The 18,010-nt window shown below is 50.7% G+C and overlaps 1 protein-coding gene across 1 annotated transcript in view; it reads left to right on the top strand.

Moving 5' to 3' along the window:
- The first annotated feature begins 8,422 nt into the window (after nt 1-8,422).
- Nucleotides 8,423-18,010, top strand: part of LOC119972209 (zinc finger protein 521) — a 505,048-nt gene continuing 495,460 nt past the window's right edge. The window contains exon 1 of the mRNA XM_038808566.1: nt 8,423-8,479. The gene's annotated coding sequence lies outside the window, so the exon portion shown is untranslated. The remainder of the gene's footprint in view (nt 8,480-18,010) is intronic.

Here is an 18,010-nt window from a genome sequence, read left to right as displayed (position 1 = left end):
AGAAAACGCTGGAAATTCCGGAGCCGCTGGTTAGCGAGGTCACTGGAAATTCCGGAGCCGGTGGTTAGCGAGGTCACTGGAAATTCCGGAGCCGGAGGTCAGCGAGGTGCTAGTTTGAATGGTCGAGTTGCTTCAGGCGTGGCCTGTGAGAGAGAGTTTTCAGAAAGCCCAAAACCGCTGACTTTAACTTGTCGCTGGCTATTAAATTAACGGGACGGACCTGCCTGGGTACTGACGGGCTGTGCTGCAACAAACGACAGCAACCCGCATTTGTATAGTTTGGTTGGTAACCCATTTTAGATATCAGGGATAGCTGAGGCAGGTCTGGAGATTTTAGGGCAGGTGTTCTGAAGCTTGGTTAAAGAGAGAGGCTTTAGGGAATGTCTTGAGGGAGGGGAAAGCGTTGGAAAGGTTAATACCACAGGCTCGGTTCAGATGGCCTTGCTTTTCGTTTAGACATCGCTCACAGGAGTAGGCCACTCGGCCCGTGCTCCCCCTGCTGCCCCATTCAACACCATCATGGCTGATCCCGGTCTTCGGCTCCATTTTCCCGCCAGCTCCCCATAATCGGTTAATTCCCCGAGAGACCAACGTCTGTCTGCCTCACAGCCTTCAATATGTTCGATGAAGGAGCACCCACAATCCTCTGGGCTGGGGAACTCCAAAGATTCACAACACTTATCGACTGAAGAAATTTCTCCTCGCCTCAATCCTAAATGATCGTCCCGATTCACCGGGGATTAACCCTTTTGTGTTTTGGAAACCGGAGCACCCGGAGGAAACCCACGCAGACACGGGGAGAGCGTGCAAACTCCACACGGACAGTCAACCGAGGCCGGAATCGAACCCGGGTCTTGTCTTCTTCCAGGGCCGGATGGAGCATTTAGAAAACATCTCCAGCGAAGGGATATCTGAATAGGGCGCAAAATCTACCGTTCAGGTTATTTTTTAAAAAAGGCTTGTGAAAATGGTGGTGAGCTGCCTTCAACTGAGTTGTCTCTCTCGGCCATTTCGGAGGGGGCATTTAAGAGTCAACCACATTGCTGTGGGTCTGGAGTCGGCCAGACTGGGTCGGGACGGCAGATTTCCCTCCTTAAGAGAGACCGGTCTCCCAACCCCGCGCCGGGTCAGAGAAACCCCGGGGGGGGGAGCGCAGCACCGCCCCGATGCCGGCTCACCGATTCTCCCGTGCCAATCCAGTGCAGGGGGATCCGTCACCGAGGAGGGAGCCTCCACGGTGGCCTGGCCCGCGATCGGGGCCTACCGATCGGCGGGCGGGCTGGTTCCGTGGGGGCCCATGTCCCTCCGCGCCGGGCCCCTGTAGGGCTCTATCATATTGCCCGGTGGCCGGCGCGGAGACGGGAACCCATGAGCCGGCTGTGACGCACATGCACGGACTCGCGCCGGCTTTCGGGCGCCGGAGCTGCGGAGACCACTCCAGCGCCGTGCTAGCCCCCTGGGAATGGGTGGAGAGCTGCCAGGTGGGGCCCGTTGACGCCGGAGCGGCTCGCGCCAATTTTCACGCCGGCGGCAGAACTTGGCCGCAGGATTGGAGAATCCCGGACCCAGTGTTTCTCGGAGAATTCCCGCCGGTGAATTGGACGTGTTTTTAGGTGAATCCAGGTTGTTACATTAATACTCTGCCACCTGTGTCACTGAGACCACAGTTGGATAACGAACAGGATTGAAGATCTCCAGCTGCCTGAGGTGGGGTTAGTTCAGGCTTCTGGCTGGCCAGACGGTAACATAACCACCATACGCACCCCTTTGAATGTCCGTGCTGGCGAAGGGGGGGGGGGCCCTGTTGCCCACTTCTTAGGCTATTTGAAGTTCGCCCATCTCTCGCTTCAGTATTGCGAGTAGCAGTGGGGGGGGGAGGAGGCAAAGGTCAGAGCTTAGAGGGGGAAAAGAAAAATCAATCTCTCCCAATGTGGCGGTGCTTCTGTATGTCACCGATAGTCAGGTGGTCTAATCCGACTCTTTGATTCCTTTTTGACCTATTTCTGGAGTCGCGTGAGCTGTGGTGGACTTGGCATCTTGCTGCAGAGTGTTACAAATCTAACTGACCCCTCCTTCTCCCAGACGGCATTCAAATGAGACTTCAAATAAATCAAAGTCCTCGGGTTGTGAAATACCAATTCTCTTCCTGTGCCTCGTGGTGTCCTAAGGCAGACTTTTTGCCCGTTTCCACGGCGAGTCATTCGCTGAACCGAGCGCTCGTCTGTCACCGGGAGCTTATAGCTTGATGGCTGCCACTCCACATCAAACATGGCTGGCCAGCAGCAGCTCCCAACCTTACCGCCTGGAATTGGTGCGTTTGGAAAGGATTGGCAGGTTGACCCTCCACCCCCCGTTGACCGGGTTATGAACGCCCCTTGGGCATTGGGGCCTGGGGTGGGACTGGAACCCGGAGTTCCTGGGACACGAACCCGCTGCACCACAAGGCCATTCTGAGGATGTGAAAGGTGCTATCGAAATGCGCAGTCTTTCTGCCTTCCGCTGGGTCAGGAGCAGGCTCTCAAACCAAACGTCCCCCAAGGATTGTTCCGTTTGATTTTTTAAATCCAGGTTTGCCGTCTGTTTCAGCTCGACCCTCTGTTGAGAAATGCTAAATACAATTTGGGGGTTTTTCGGGTCGCTGTGACGGTGAACCCCCCCCCCACGGGAATTCCCATTGATTGCGGGGGAGCCAGCAGATCCCCCCCCCCCCCCCCCCCCACCCGCATCCCTGCTCAGAAACATGCTGCTCTGCTATGAATAATCTCCCCCCTTTGACATTTTTCGACGTACTTAAACATTTTAAGAAATAGGAGCTGCGATAGGCCATTTGGCCCTTCAATCCTGCTGGGTCATTCAGTAAACTTGTGGTTGATCTTAACTTCCTGCAGCTTCCCCATGTCCCCCAGGCAGCACGGTAGCACAAGTGACAGCACTGTGGCTTCACAGCGCCAGGGTCCCAGGTTCGATTCCCGGCTTGGCTCGCTGTCTGTGGGGAGTCTGCACGTTCTCCCCATTTCTGCGTGGGTTTCCTCCGGGTGCTCCGGTTTCCTCCCACAGTCCAAAGATGTGCAGGTTAGGTGGATTGGACGTGCTAAATTGCTCTTAGTGTCCAAAAAGGTTAGATGGGATTATTGGGTTACGGGGATAGGGTGCAAGTGAGGGCTTAAGTGGGTTGGTGCAGACTCGATGGGCCGAATGGCCTCCTTCTGCACTGTATGTTCTATGTGCCGTAGAACCTTTTGTACCAAAATATCTATTGCGTTCTGATTTCAATATTCCCAACAACTGAGCACCGACAGTCCGCCGGGATAGAGAATTGAAATGAAAAATGAAAATCGTTTATTGTCACAAGTAGGCTTCAAATGAGGTTACTGTGAAAAGCCCCTAGTCGCCACATTCCGGCGCCTGTTCGGGGAGGCTGCTACGGGAATTGAACCCGCACTGCCTTGGTCTGCTTTCAAAGCCAGCGATCTAGCCCCGTGCTAAATTCCAAAGATTCACAATCCTCCGAGTGAAGAGATTCCTCCTCGTCTCGTGCAAAATGGCCGACACCTTGCCCTGATGCCGTAACCCCCGTGCGGGATTTCCCCAGCCAGGAAAATCCTTTTCTCAAGCCGCTTGAGAATTTTACATGTTGCAATATGGCCACTTCTCAATTTTCCAAGCTCCGGGAAACATGGAGGGAGGCGGCTGGCGGTGATGGTTGTCAAACCTTAGCCCCACGGGGGCTGCCAGTCAGTTAACCTCTGGGCTGGATAGCGCGTGAGGTGGGAAGAGAAGAGCGAATTACCGCGGATGCTGGAATCTGAAACCAAAACGGAAAACGCTGTGCAATCTCGGCAGGTCTGACAGAATCTGTGGAGAGAGGAGGGAGCTGGCGTTTCCAGGCTGGATGACTCTTTGTCTAAGCTCTTTGCCAACTCTGACACGGAGCCATGCGGCCTGGAAACGGCAGCTCCCTCCCCTCTCCCCAGACGCTGCCAGACCTGCTGAGATTGCACAGCGTTTTCTGTTTTTGTTTGTGCAAAGAGCGACGCTCTTCCCAAATAGTACCAACTTTTTTGGTATTCAGTATTTCACTTGTCTTAAAATACACGAGGCGGGATTCTCTCATCGCACGGCTGAGTGTTGACGCCGGTGGAAAAACGGGAGTGTTTTACTCCGGCGTCACCGTTAGCGCCCTATTCTCCGGGCCACAGGGAGCCAGCAGGGCACTGGAGCTACTGACCCTGGCGTCAACTCGGCGCCGTGGGGTCCGCGCATGCGCAGTGGCTCCCTTCTCCGCGCCGGCCCCGACGCCAAATGGCATAGGGCTACAGGGGCCGGCGCGGGAGAAAGGAGGCCCCAAGCCCAAGAGATCCGATCGTGGACCAGGCCACAACGGAGGCCCCCCCCCCGGTTCGGAAACCCCCCCCCCACAGTCTGCCCCCGGACCCTTCAACTGCGAGGTCCCGGCAGTTCAGAGCATGTTAGAACGGCGCTGGCGACACTCAGGCCTTTTGTCAAGGCCGCTCGGCCCATCCGGGCCTGACAATCACAGGGGGGTGGGGAGGTGGGGGCGCGTGGAGCACCCCCGAACGGAGCCTCTGCAGAGAATCGCGTCCCGGCGTTGGGGCGGGCGTGGTGCGAGTCGCGTGGCCGCCCCCCCGCCCCGGGGATTCTCTGACCCGACGCGGGGTCGGAGAATCCCACCCGCTGTTTCAGTGCTGAACAGATGTGGGTGTGAAGCCAGGGTGAGTTAGTGCATCACAGCTGAAATCGCTACTTCACCAAACAAAGCTGCATTCGCAATAATAACCAATAAAGAGTTTCCTTCATTGGCCAGACCATTACATTGTTTAGTGTAAAAGTCTAAATATATTTTGACTTCTGGTTTTACCTTTACACGGCCTGAAGCTACAGACGAGATCCTCAATAAGTTTTATTCGCGTAAAATACAATGCGAACCTTGTTCTCTTTCGGTGTCCCCCTTCATCATTTTATTTCCCTCAAAAAGCCTCAAAAGTCTCCAGTGAGCGCAGCACTGAAACCTTCCCGGCTCAAAGGAGTTTAAAATGGTGTAAACAACTGCATGACCAAGGGAGGACTTTGGAATTCAGTTTCAACTCAACAGGCGGCACGGTGGCACAGTGGTTAGCACTGTTGCTTCTCAGCGCCAGGGTCTCGGGTTTGATTCCCGGCCTGGGTCACTTTCCGTGTGGAGTCTGCACGTCCTCCCCGTGTCTGCGTGGGTTTCCTCCGGGTGCTCCGGTTTCCTCCCACAAGTGCCGAAAGACGCGCTTGTTAGGTGAATTGGACATTCTGAATTCTCCCTCTGTGTACCCGAACAGGTGCCGGAATGTGGCGACTAGGGGCTTTTCACAGTAACTTCATTGCGGTGTTAATGTGAGCCCACTTGTGACAATAATAAAGATTATTATTACACCGCAGGGCCTTGTACCTTACTTTGCCACAGTTTCTGAACTTTTAATAGTTATGTTCGAAAGGAGGGAAAAAAAAAAACGCCCTTGAATGGAAGGTAATGAAAGAATTAGGGTTGCGGCAAAGATTTAGAATTTGAGATCGCAATTTCAGAATATTTTTATTTGTCGGCGATTAATTTTCAATCCGTTGCTTCTCTTAAGACCCCCGCGCCAAATACCACCCCCAAATCAAGCGAGCTGCTAGACCAGTGCTAACAAACCTAGTGAGTGGGCTGTACGACTGTACCTCCTTCATCTTAGCGGGTCATGAGATTGAAATTGGGGCTTGTTCACTATCTGTGGCCCCATGAATAAGATTAAATACATTTAATACACGCCAAATATTTCATAGTTATAAAAAATGCTCAATCATTTCTATATTAATAGAGCTGTCATCAACTTCAAATGGTTAAAAACAAACGCTCTCACAGTCAATATTGTGAGCAATCAGTGCGCTTCCCTCGCTTTTCGTGGGAATCATTTCAGTCATACCGGCAGGAAAAAAAAACTACCTGGATGGAAATCAGCGGAATGTGGCGACCCAACGTGCGGGCAACGGTCAACGAAATGTCCCGCGGCCCTCACCCCGAACCCAGATGGGCCGCATGTCGCCCACCACCGGGCTTGACCAATCAAGCGACAGCTCTTGCCGTTGCTGCTTTGTGAGTAGGAGTGTAAGGAGAGCCAATGAGGCCCCACAACGGCCTTTACTGCAAGGGCATTGGAACGCCAGAATAAGAGGTCTTGCTGCAGTTGTTCAGGGATTAGGTGGGAGCACATCTGGAATATGCTGCGCAGCTTTGGTCTCCACGTTGAGGGGAGGATTGACTTGTCTTTGGCGGGGGGGGGGGGGGGGGGGCGTACAGCAAACATTCACTTAATTGGTCCCTGGGATGAGGGATCAATATTCTTTGTGGAGTTTAGAAGAACGAGACCCTCATCGAAATATCAAGATTCTGAAGGGGTTTGACGTGCTGGACACAGAAATTGTTTCCGCTGGTGGGTGTAATCTAAAACGCGGGGGGCCCAGCGTCAGGATAAGGAGCCGGTCATTTAGGACGGAGGTGAGGAGAAATCTCGTCACTCAAAGGGTTGTCAATCTTTGAATTTCTCCAACCCCGGGGATTGTGGATGCTCCATCGTTGAATGAATTCAAGTCTGGAATGGACAGCGTTTTGGTGTCTCGGGAAGTTAAGGGATATGGGGAGCAGGTGCCCCCGGGAGGGATGGTGCAAACGACCCAGCAATGTGCCCTCAGCTCTTCAAGCACTTCCCTCTGTTCCAAAGTCAAACGGGAAGTAGATTTAGGACTGAGTTTTGGGGGAACCTCTTCACCCAAAGGGTGAATCTATGGAATTCCCTGCCCAGTGAAGCAGTTGAGATTCCTTCATTAAATGTTTTCAAGATAAAGATAGATCGTTTTTTGAAGAATAAAGAACAAAGAGAACAAGAACAAAGAAAATTACAGCACAGGAACAGGCCCTTCGGCCCTCCCAGCCTGCGCCGATCCAGATCCTTTATCTAAACCTGTCTCCTATTTTCCAAGGTCTACATCCCTCTGTTCCCCACCCGTTCATTTATCTGTCTAGATGTTTATTAAATGATGCTATCGTGCCCACCTCTACCACCTCCGCTGGCAAAGCATTCCAGGCACCCACCACCCTCTGCGTAAAACACTTTCCACGCACATCTCCCTTAAACTTTTCCCCCTCTCACCTTGAAATCATGACCCCTTGTAATTGATCAGGGTTGTGGTGTTCGGGCCGGAAAGTGGAGCTGAGTCCACAAAAGATCAGCCATGATCTCATTGAATGGCGGAGCAGGCTCGAGGGGCCAGATGGCCTACTCCTGCTTCTCGTTCTTATGTTCTTATGTACCTTTTGACATCCTCTTCTCTAATTTGGATGAAAACATAGACGTTTGCGATTGTTTGTTGGGCTGTCTTTTCAGCTCAGTGCGAAGTGAAGGGACGATTTTTCTCTGTGAATCATTCACCGTCTTCACACAGCCACACGCTGTGTTTCAACCTGAATGATGAGTTTAAAATAAATAGAACAGCGGACACCTGATAGAGCGAATGTACAGAGGCAGTCAGCTAGGAGAAGTGAATTCGCATGAGTCTTGCACACCTGCCGTACGCTTGTCACTTTCCCGAGGCACATACTAATTAGTCAGGATTTAAACAATGCGAGGGCTGTTACCGGAATGCGAACTACTATCGCTAGGTAGTGGGGGAATGTGTGGCATTCTGCTGGGGGCGGGGGGAGGGGGCGTTGGTGATGTGGGGGTGACCTTTCGGCATGAGCGACGAAGACGAAGTTAATGAGTGAGGAAAAGTCCCGTTATATCCACTGAAACGTATTGCGTGGGTGTGAATATCACAGAGAATAGAGAGTTGGGTGAATTTTGTTTGCTTTGATGGTAATGGCAGCGTGGTGGGACAGTGGTTAGCACTGCTGGTAGATTCCGACCTCTGGTGACTGTTGGCGTGGAGTTTGCATGTCCCCCCCCCCCCCCCCCACCCGTGTCCGCGTGGGTCTCCTCCGGGTGCTCCGGTTTCCTCCCACACTCCAAAGATGTGCAGGTTAGGTGGATTGGCCATGCTAAATTGCCCCTTAGTGTCCAAAGTTTGGGTAGGGATACAGCGGGGGATTGGGGATTGAGGTATCCTGCTCTTTCAAAGGGTCGCTCCATACCTGATGGACCGAATGGCCTCATTCTGCACTATAGGGATTGTACGAACGCTGTTATGTGCCGTAGTGGAGTAATTGAGAAGTGAAATTAATCGCTTCCCAGTTGCCAGTGCAGTGCATTTGCCTAACTCTGTCTTGCTCCCCCTGTCACCGTTTTTGCACTGTTTAATATCGATGTTAAAACAAGACTGTTGTAACTAGGGACAGACTGGTGAGGTTTGTTTCTCCCACTTTGACTAACCATTCTTTATTTCCTCTATACAGTAGAAGAAAATGAGATTGAAGACCTGCATCCTACATTGGGCCAGTCAAGCATTCAGAGTGGTACGTTTAAATCTCTAATTAGCCACCATTTATCATTGGAATTCGATTTGGCGAGTTTTGCGGTTGACCCGTGCTGGTAATGACACTGTGGAAAATTTGCCCGTTTCATGAAATGGCAGATGTGGAAGCACTGATGGAGACTCCCAGGCGTCAAAAGCTCGATTAAATTTAAGAAATCATGCAATGGTGATATCCTTGCTGGAGAGATTTTGGTTTCAGTAGAATCCTTTCGATGCCAAGCAGGTAAATCAGCAGCAGGCAATTGCCGAGAGGGGATCCGAGACATTATTCAGTCTCTCGTTTGTATATCTTTGCTTTTTTAAAAAAAAAAGTGAAGGTGGCGATGAATTAACAAGACTGACATCTCCATCTGTCTGTGTGTGTGTGTGTGTCTGTACCTGAGACTGAGACGAGCTGTAATGTCTCACCTTTACTGCCAAAATCTGCTGCCGTGTTAAACTGGGTCTAAAATTAACTTGTTACTGAGCCGGCAAGATCTTAAACAGATATTTATCGAGACTGTTCTGTTGAGGAAGTCATCTCCGCAGGAAACCGAGATACGCAGGGTTGTTGGAAATGACGGTCCGAGCATCTTACAGGGCGGCCGGAGACCATTCGACCCACTGGGCCTCTGCTAGTCCTTTGAAAGACTTGCCCCACTCCCCTAATCTTTCCCCACAATCTGCATTTTTGTTTTGTTGTTGCTTTTCAGTACTCGTCCGATTCGCCTTTATCAAAGGAACCTGAATTTGCTTCCACTGCCTTTTCAACTTGTTTGAAAAGGAATCTTCATCGCCGCCCCCTGGATTCTGTTTTGCCATTTATCTGAAATTTGTGTGCTCTGTTTAGCCGCTCTCCCAGCAGCCAGCGCAAGAAAATCGCAAGAAGCAATTCCAACCCTCCAGGGCTTTGAACGCTTTGTTCCTACCCCTAGGCCGGGCCCAATGTGTGTGTGGAGATTGCCAGCCCCGTGCTCCATGTCCACTTACATGAAATGCTGGATCTCACAGAATTCCTGTAGGTCTGGCATTGTAACTCATCTTAAACCACCCCCTCCCCTCGGGGAAGTATACTGAACAATGAAGCATTTGGTTACCCACTTGTTCAACAGAATTATACAAAAACGCATGGCGTCGATGCATACAATTTGGCGGCTCAACCGGTCCGTGCTGGTGTTTTATCCTCTCCACACGGACCCTTCCCTGCACCCCCTACCCTCCTGCCCCCCCCCTTCATCTCGTCCTATTAGCGCATTCCCCTCGCCCTTTTTCCCGTAGAAGATTATCCTTTAATGAATCTATGCCATTGCGCCCACCAATCTGATAGCTGGTTCCACGTTCTGCGCGAAGGACATTGCGAGCTCTCCGTCGCACCCTCCCAAGTCCCGTTGGACGGCGACTTTGTGGCCGCTTACACTCAGAGTGGGTAGTCCGAGGCTTTTTCCCAGGGTATTCAACTTTTTCAATTACTAGGGGGTCTTAAGTTTAAGGGGCAAGGGGCAAGGTTTAGAGAGGATGTACGAGGCAAGTTTTTTTTACAGAGGGTAATGTAAGCCTACGTGTGACAATAATAAAGATTATTATTATTAACCATTCTATGTAATGGTAGTGGGTGCCTGGAACTCGCTGCCGGAGGAGGTGGTGGAGGCAGGGACGATAGTGACATTTAAGGGGCATCTTGACAAATACATGAATAGGATGGGAATAGAGGGATACGGACCCAGGAAGTGTAGAAGATTTTAGTTTAGACGGGCAGCATGGTTGGCACAGGCTTGGAGGGCCGAAGGGCCTGTTCCTGTGCTGTACTTTACTTTGTTCTTTGATTGACTTCCCAGGGGCTGTTTAGCACACTGGGCTAAATCGCTGGCTTTGAAAGCAGACCAAGCAGGCCAGCAGCACGGTTCGATTCCCGTGACAGCCTCCCCGAACAGGCGCCGGAATGTGGCGACCAGGGGCTTTTCACAGTAACTTCATTCAAGTCTACTCGTGACAATAAGCGATTTTCATTTTTCATTTTCATTTCGAAAGGGGAAACTGCAATGTGGGCGGGGGCCCCCGAACAAGGGGGCCGACGCTTAAAATTCAAGCAAGGCTGCTCAGGGATGGTGAAGTTAGGAAAAATGTCTTCACGCAAAGGGGGAGTGGAAATGGACCCCCCCCCTGCTCCGAAAAAAGTGTTCAGCCCGGGGAGTCAATTAAGAATGTCCAAAATGAGAACATTTTTTGCTGGGTGAGTGGATCAAGGGTCGGGAAAACCAAGACGGGCCGCTGGGGTTAAGATACAGATCAGTCGTGGTTGGGTTGAATGGATCTCGAAGGGCCGAGTGGCCTCCTTCCTTGCTCCTGTGCTCTGAGTGACTTCAGGTTTAAAACCTGCCACAATGCAGATAATGCAGAGCGCCTCCTACGTTGGAAGATGTCTCTGCAGGCTCCAACCTTTCAACGTGGCCTACTTGACGGCAGAGACAATGTGCCGTCCATGCCAAATTGCAGAGGAAAAACAAGAAATAATAAAAAAAACAAAATTCCAGTACAGGAAAAGGAGAAAACCATTCCAACAGGCTTCCTGTTGAAAGGGACGTCGGCTGCTACTGCTGGTAACTTTGCTCGTCTTAAACAACGGCGCTACAGTCAGGAGCTGTGTGGCCAGCTCAGCTGGCAGAACAATGGGAAATTGCCCCCCCCCCTCCCAAAGGGACCCTGCCGCTGTGCTGGGATGGAGGATTGACTTTAGTTGGGTATTCCAGAAGATTTCCGTCTGTGCCCAATCCATCCCAGGGCCTGTGTTTGTCAGCCAAATTCCCGAGTGAGGACAGAGTGAGGCATGAGAGCAGGCGGCTCACTGATTACACAGGGAGGGGAGGTTGCGGAATGAACCGCAGAATGGGTACAGCACGCAAGCTGGCCCATTCGGCCCGTCGTGTCCCTGCCGGCCCTCTGCGAGAGCAACGTGCCCAGTCCCCCGCCCCTGCCCTTTAGCCCGACAAAACCTTTCCTCGTCGGACAATTATCCAATTTCCTTCCGGAAGCGACGACTGAGGCCGCTTTTGCCACCGTTCGTTCCAGACCCTGACTTAATTGCTGTGTTGCAAAAAAAAAAAAAGTGTTTTTCTCGTGTCACCGTTGCTGCTTCTGCCAATCATTTTAAATCTGTTTCCTCTGGATCTCCACCCTTCCAGCTGTGGGAATAGTCTGAGCCTCTCCACTCTGCCCAGACCCCTCCTGACTTTGAACATCTGCATCGAATCTCTTAACCTTCTCCAAGGACGCTGGTCCCAGCTTGTCCAACCTGGAGCTTTGAATCCCTCATCTCCTGAACCATTCTTGTGAATGATTTTATTAAAGGATGCTCAAATTGTGTGCATTTTTTAATTTTGTTTTATTATTTTTTAAATTTGTTTTGTGTAAATTTAGAGTACCCAATTCATTTTTTCCAATTAAGGGGCAATTTAGCGTGGCCAATCCACCTACCCTGCACATCTTTGGGTTGTGGGGGGTGAGACCCACGGCAGACACGGGGAGAATGTGCAAACTTCACACAGACAGTGACCCAGAGCCGGGATCGAACCCGGGGCCTCGGCGCCGTGAGGCAGCAGGGCTAACCACTGCGCCACCGTGCTGCCTTAAATGGTGAGCATTTTTAAACCAGGAAAAAGAACACAGGGCGGGATTCTCTAATCCTGTGACAAGCGTGTCCACGCCGTCGTAAATGCCTTTGCGTTTTACGACGGTGTGAACGGGCCGACCCCACGACTAATTCTCGGCGCTGGACCGACCCCGGGCTGAGAGAATCCCGCCCACAATCTTTGCTATCGAGGATTCCATTTTCTTTATATTTTCTTCATCTGCCCTCCTTTTGGGCGGTGGGAGGTGAGGGCAAGATGTAGTCCAGAGGTGCCAGGCTGACAGTATTGCCGGAACTGACTGTCTACTAGGCATGCCTCTACCGACGATAGGTTTGCTCGATGACGGTTATGCCCTTGTGAGCAGGTTCGAGAGGCCTGGCTGATTGGTGTTGTCTTCAACCCCTCCTCCAGTCCGGGGGGAGGGAGGGTTAACTTGGCACAAACATGGGATCAAACCTGGATCCACTGTCTCCCCACTAACAGGGAATCACGTTGCGGTTAGGCCACATGAGCCTCCCGCCAGTCTGCTTCACGTCATCTGCTCCGAATAACCTCCGACCCCCTATCCCTAGTCTGTTTACCCGTGTTCCACTGAAATGTATCAGTTCACCTCAACCACTCCCAGTGGAAGTAAATGCCACACTCTCCCCACACTCTGGGGAAAGAAATCTCCTCTTGATTACAGATTCCCTACAGTGCAGAAGGAGGCCATTCAGCCCGTCGAGTCTACACCGACCCTTCCAAAGAGCACTCTTTCCCAGACCCCCCCACCCAACCATTTGGACACCTAAGGGTAATTTATCATGGCCAATCCACCTAACCTGCACATCTTTGGACTGTGGGAGGAAACCAGAGCATCCGGAGGAAACCCACGCAGCCACGGGGAGAAAGTGCAGACTCCGCACAGATTGACAGTCACCCGAGGCTGGAATTGAACCCGGGTCCCTGGCGCTGTGAGGCAGCAGTGCTAATCACTGTGCCACTATGATTTAGTGACTATCTTGTATTTATTGAATCATAGAATTTACTGTGCAGTAGGAGGCCATTCGGCCCGTTGAGTCTGCACTGGCCCTTGGAAAGAGCACTCTACTTATGGATCAGAGTTACTGGTTTTTCGAGAACTGGAAATGTATCTACGTCCAACCTAACAAATCCCTTTCATCGTTTGAAAGAGCTATCAGTTATCCCCTGGGGCCTTCTCTTCCTCCCCAGAGAACAGGGACCTGGCCTGTTGGGTCTCTCCAGTAACGTGGGCACTGCTATTGGTCCCTACGCTGTCCACGTTGGGCTCCCTTGTTTCCTTAAACCCTGTAAATATTCTGCAGCTAACTACTGTGAAACGAACCCACCCGTGTGGAGAGAATTTCAGCTGAGTGAGTGGTGAAAGAAACATTTTGCACTCACTTGTTGAAAGCGGACTCTGTTTATCGGCTATGGCAGCGTCTGGCAGGGCGAATGCTCGGACCCTCATTTATCAACTCGACTCTGGAAGAACTTTCAGAAGGCAGTATCAGTGTGAAGGAAAATACCTCGAGCCTTAAACTATCGCAGAAAAATCAGCATAGGTCCACCAAAAATGGGTATCGATAGTTCTATTATATAAAAGTTATTTGTAATTTACAAGCTCTGGCAACGGGCAGACCCCCCCCCCCCTCCCCCCTCCCCCGCTGTTATAAGCTCTCTGTTCTGGTTCTATCCTTGTAATTCTTTCTTTCTTGCACTTCCTCCAGTGTCTCTCTATTTTTCACGAGAATTGGAGATTAGAACTGTGCACAGCACTCCCAAGTATAGCCCCACTAAGTTTCTACACAAGCTTATTGTAAGTTCTCTTTTTCCGACATTGATTCATTCTCAGTTTGTGCTCTCTGGGTTTATCGGTCCAGTTCAAATTGTGTCGAGACACTGGCCATAATCTTCCAGTCCTCCTCCTCCAACACCTCCGATACAGCGATGGCGCCAGAGCCCTGGAGAATTGCAAATGTTTTACCCTTGTTCAAAAATAAGGGTGTAAAGATAAGTCCGTTTAACCTGGATGGTGAGAAATTTTAACCAGGTAACTTGGACAAGATTCATTAAGGCAGAGCTGGTGTGGGCATGATAGAATTAAATTGTGTTGAACCAACTTGAAATTTTTTTTTAAAGGGGTAACAGAGGGGGGTTGATGAGGGCGACGTAGTTGATGTGGTCTACATGGATGCCCCAAAGGCGTAGTGATAACAGTGCGAAGAAATAAACTTGCCAGGAAAGTTAACTCCATGTGTTTTCAAGTTTTAGTCGCAGCATTGGCACAAAGTTGGCTGAGGGACATGAAACAGCCAGAAGTGGTGAATGGTTATTTTTCAGGGCAGAGTGAAGGTGGGGCTCCCCAGGGGGTCAAGCATTGATACACCTGCTTATCTTGATCTCGACTCAGGTGTACGTTGCACAATCTTTATTGTTGTCACAAGTAGGCTGAGGCTAACACTGCAGTGGAGTGACTGTGAAAAGCCCCTAGTCACCACATTGCGCCGCCTGTTCGGGTACACAGAGGGAGAATTCAGAATGTCCAATTCACCCAACAGCACGTCTTTCGGGACTTGTGAGAGGAAACCGGAGCGCCCGGAGGAAACCCGCGCAGACGCTGGGAGAACGTGCAGACTCCGCACAGACAGTGACCCAAGCCGGGAATCGAACTTGGGACACTGGCGCTGTGAAGCAATAGTGCCAACCACTGTGCTACCGTGCTGTCTATCTGTATAAATCATCAAAGTTGGCAAGGCAGTTTAGGAAAGTGGCTCAAAAGACATACGGGATCCTGGATTTAATAAATAAATAAATTCTGATCTGGCCACAATTGGGGTCATGTGTCCAATTCTGGGCACTGTCCTTTAGGGGCGGTGCAAAGGCATTGGAGAGGGTGCAGATTCACATGAATGGTACCTGGGCTGAGGAACTTCAGTTGTGTGGACAACTGGGTCGGCACGGCAGCACAGTGGTTAGCATTGTTGCTTCACAGCTCCAGGTTCCCAGGTTCGATTCCCGGCTTGGGTCACTGTCTGTGCGGAGTCTGCACGTTCTCCCCGTGTCTGCGTGGGTTTCCTCCGGGTGCTCCGGTTTCCTCCCACAGTCCAAAGATGTGTAGGTCAGGTGGGTTGGCCATGCTAAATTGCCCTTTGCGTACAAAAAAAATTAGGTGGGTTACTGGGATAGGGTGGAGGTGTGGGCTTAGGGCCGAATGGCCTCCTTCTACACTGTAAATTCTCTGATTCTGTGACAGATTGGAGAGGTTGGGGATTGTTCTCCCTGGAGAAGGTTGAGAGGAGGTGTGATGGGGATGTTCAATATCATGAGGGGTCAGGACAGCGTAGTTAGGGTGAACCTATTCCCTACAGTGAAAGGGTCAACAGTCAGAGGGCACTGATTTGAAGCAGATAGGCAAAAGAAGCTACAGCGACATGAGGTGGACTCAACGGGTGGTTCGGATCTGGAACGTACTGTCTGAGAGTGTGGTGGAGGCAGATTCACTGGGTAGTTGGGGTCCGGAATGCACTGTCTGAGAGTGTGGTGGAGGCAGACTCACTGGGTGGTTAGGGTCTGGAATGTACTGTCTGAGAGTGTGGTGGAGGCAGATTCACTGGGTAGTTGGGGTCCGGAATGTACTGTCTGAGAGTGTGGTGGAGTCAGACAAGCACCTGAAGAGCGAACATTTACAGGGTCATGGGGAAAGGGTGGGGGAGTGGGACTAAATGAGCTGCTCTTGCCCCAGACGCGCCCCCCCCCCCCCCATGTTGTAACAGGTCCATGATTGCATAATTACCAGTCCGCAGCATCCAGTGTAAAAAAATTTGAAGTCATGGTAACGTCTTGGTGGACAAATTGTGCGTGCTCTTGTTTGTTTACGTTGTCACTGTTACGCATGGGTGGCCATTTCAGGCCAGGCATTATTGATTTCTAAAAAATCTGCCATCTTTGTTTTCAGACCTTCCACAACCCTCCTGGATCTCTGCGCTCCTCTAATTCTGGTCTCTCGCTCATTCCCAATTGGAATCGCTCCATCATTGGCGGCCGTGCTTTCCGCTGCCTGGGCCCCAAGCTCTGAAATTGCACCCCCCCCCCAAACCCCCAACCCCCAACCCAACCAAACCTCCCAAGCTATCTCCCCATTTCTCCATTTGGAGTTGGTCCCTGACACCTACCATCTCGTCCAAACTTTTGATCAGATCAGTTTCCCGAGGTCGGTCATTGTCCAGTCTTCCTCGCCAAACAACGCACTTTTCCAAAGTAGTTTTCTACATTTAAGGTGCCGATTAAACATTAGTAGGTATTGTCATAGGCTCAGTAACTTTGAATATAGGTGTACCTTGCAGTCTGGGATAAGACTGGCATTAAGTTCCACCTTTTATACGAGCGACATAGTGGGATCCATTGTTGCTGCTGTGCCAACGCCAGCCGATTACGGGTCCTGTTTAACACTCGATCTGGGATCGGGCTGATTAAGAAGGATCGTTAATCTTCCCGGCATTTCTGTGTTACGGTTTTGAATTTCTGCGATACGGTACTGAGTGTGAAATACTGTAACGTGTTGGTTGGAATTGAGCAAGTCGGATGTTATCAGGATCAGGCTGAACCTCCGCCCAGTAAGATGGACTCGAGCTGAATGTTCGAACCACAGCTTCAGCCACGTGGATTATTGCGAAGGACGCTTAAAAACTAAAATGGACGACCCCCAGGTGGTACTCACCATAACCCGAGACACAGGACGATTAAGAGCTGGGGATAAAGACTTGACTTTAACCCATTGGTTTTGCTGCGGTTGAAGTAGCCATTAACGGTTTGAATAACGAAATGCGGAGAAGGATAATTGCAAATAGGAGAATGCAGAATATTGGAACTCCACACCCAGCGAGTTGCTCCACAAGGTCAGGGGCAGGAGGCTCAGAGGGGATGAGAGGAAAAGCATTTTTACCCAGAGGGTGGTGGGAGTTTGGAACTCGCTGCCTGAAAGGGTGGTGGAGGCAGAGGCTCTCATAACATTTCAGACGTGTTTAGATATGTACTTGCGATGCCAAGTCGATGGGCCAAGTGCTGGGAAATTGGACTGCAAGAGTTAAGTGGTTGTTCTTGACCAGTACAGACCTGATGGGCCTTTTTTGTGCTGTAGACCTCTATGACTCAACACCAGAAAAGGGGATGAAAATAAATATTCTAATTTGGAATGCCCAGTTTTGACCCTGACTCACTGTTTTTCCATCTTTCCAAGTATTTTGCGCTACTCTTCAAATTGAGTTTTGAGTCATTGGGGTAAATCTGGATTGTACTCGGAATATGAAAATGTTCATTCCCCTATCGCCTGTTACATGCTGTGAAGCACTTTTTGAAGTATAGTCGCTGTGATAATGTCGGAAACATGGCTACCAATTTGCACGCAGTACGATCCCATAAACAGCAATGTCAAAATGACCAGATGATTTTTTTTTAGTGATTGTTGATTAAGGGATGAACGTTGGCCGGAGCTCTATTGATAACGTACCATACTCTTCTTCGAAATACTGCCCAACTGGTCCGTGCTGGTGTTTATGCTCCACGCGAACCTCCTCTCACTACTTTGCATCTCACCCCAGCAGTATATCCCTCTATTCCTTTCTCCCTTATGTACTCATCTGAAAAGAGAGACATGTTGTTGAAGCTTTTCATCTTGGACTCATCGGGGCAAACACAAGAATACCAAATTTCAAACCATCACAATAATTTACACAGGGGAAATCGGCTGGCAAGTCGACCCTGGCTGCGTCGTTGCCACGGAGAAAGCAACGGGAACTATAGGCTCCCTATGATTCTTGGTCAATTCAAAAATACTGCACGGCTTTGACCTATTCCGTTTGTTGGCAGGAGAGTGAATGTACCTCACTTCCAGGAAGCGTGAGTGA

This window comes from Scyliorhinus canicula, chromosome 10 (genome assembly GCF_902713615.1).
Source record: "Scyliorhinus canicula chromosome 10, sScyCan1.1, whole genome shotgun sequence".
Taxonomy (NCBI): Eukaryota; Metazoa; Chordata; class Chondrichthyes; order Carcharhiniformes; family Scyliorhinidae; genus Scyliorhinus; species Scyliorhinus canicula.
Note: the sequence above shows the minus strand (reverse complement) of the source record. Positions and strands in the feature narration are given on the sequence as shown.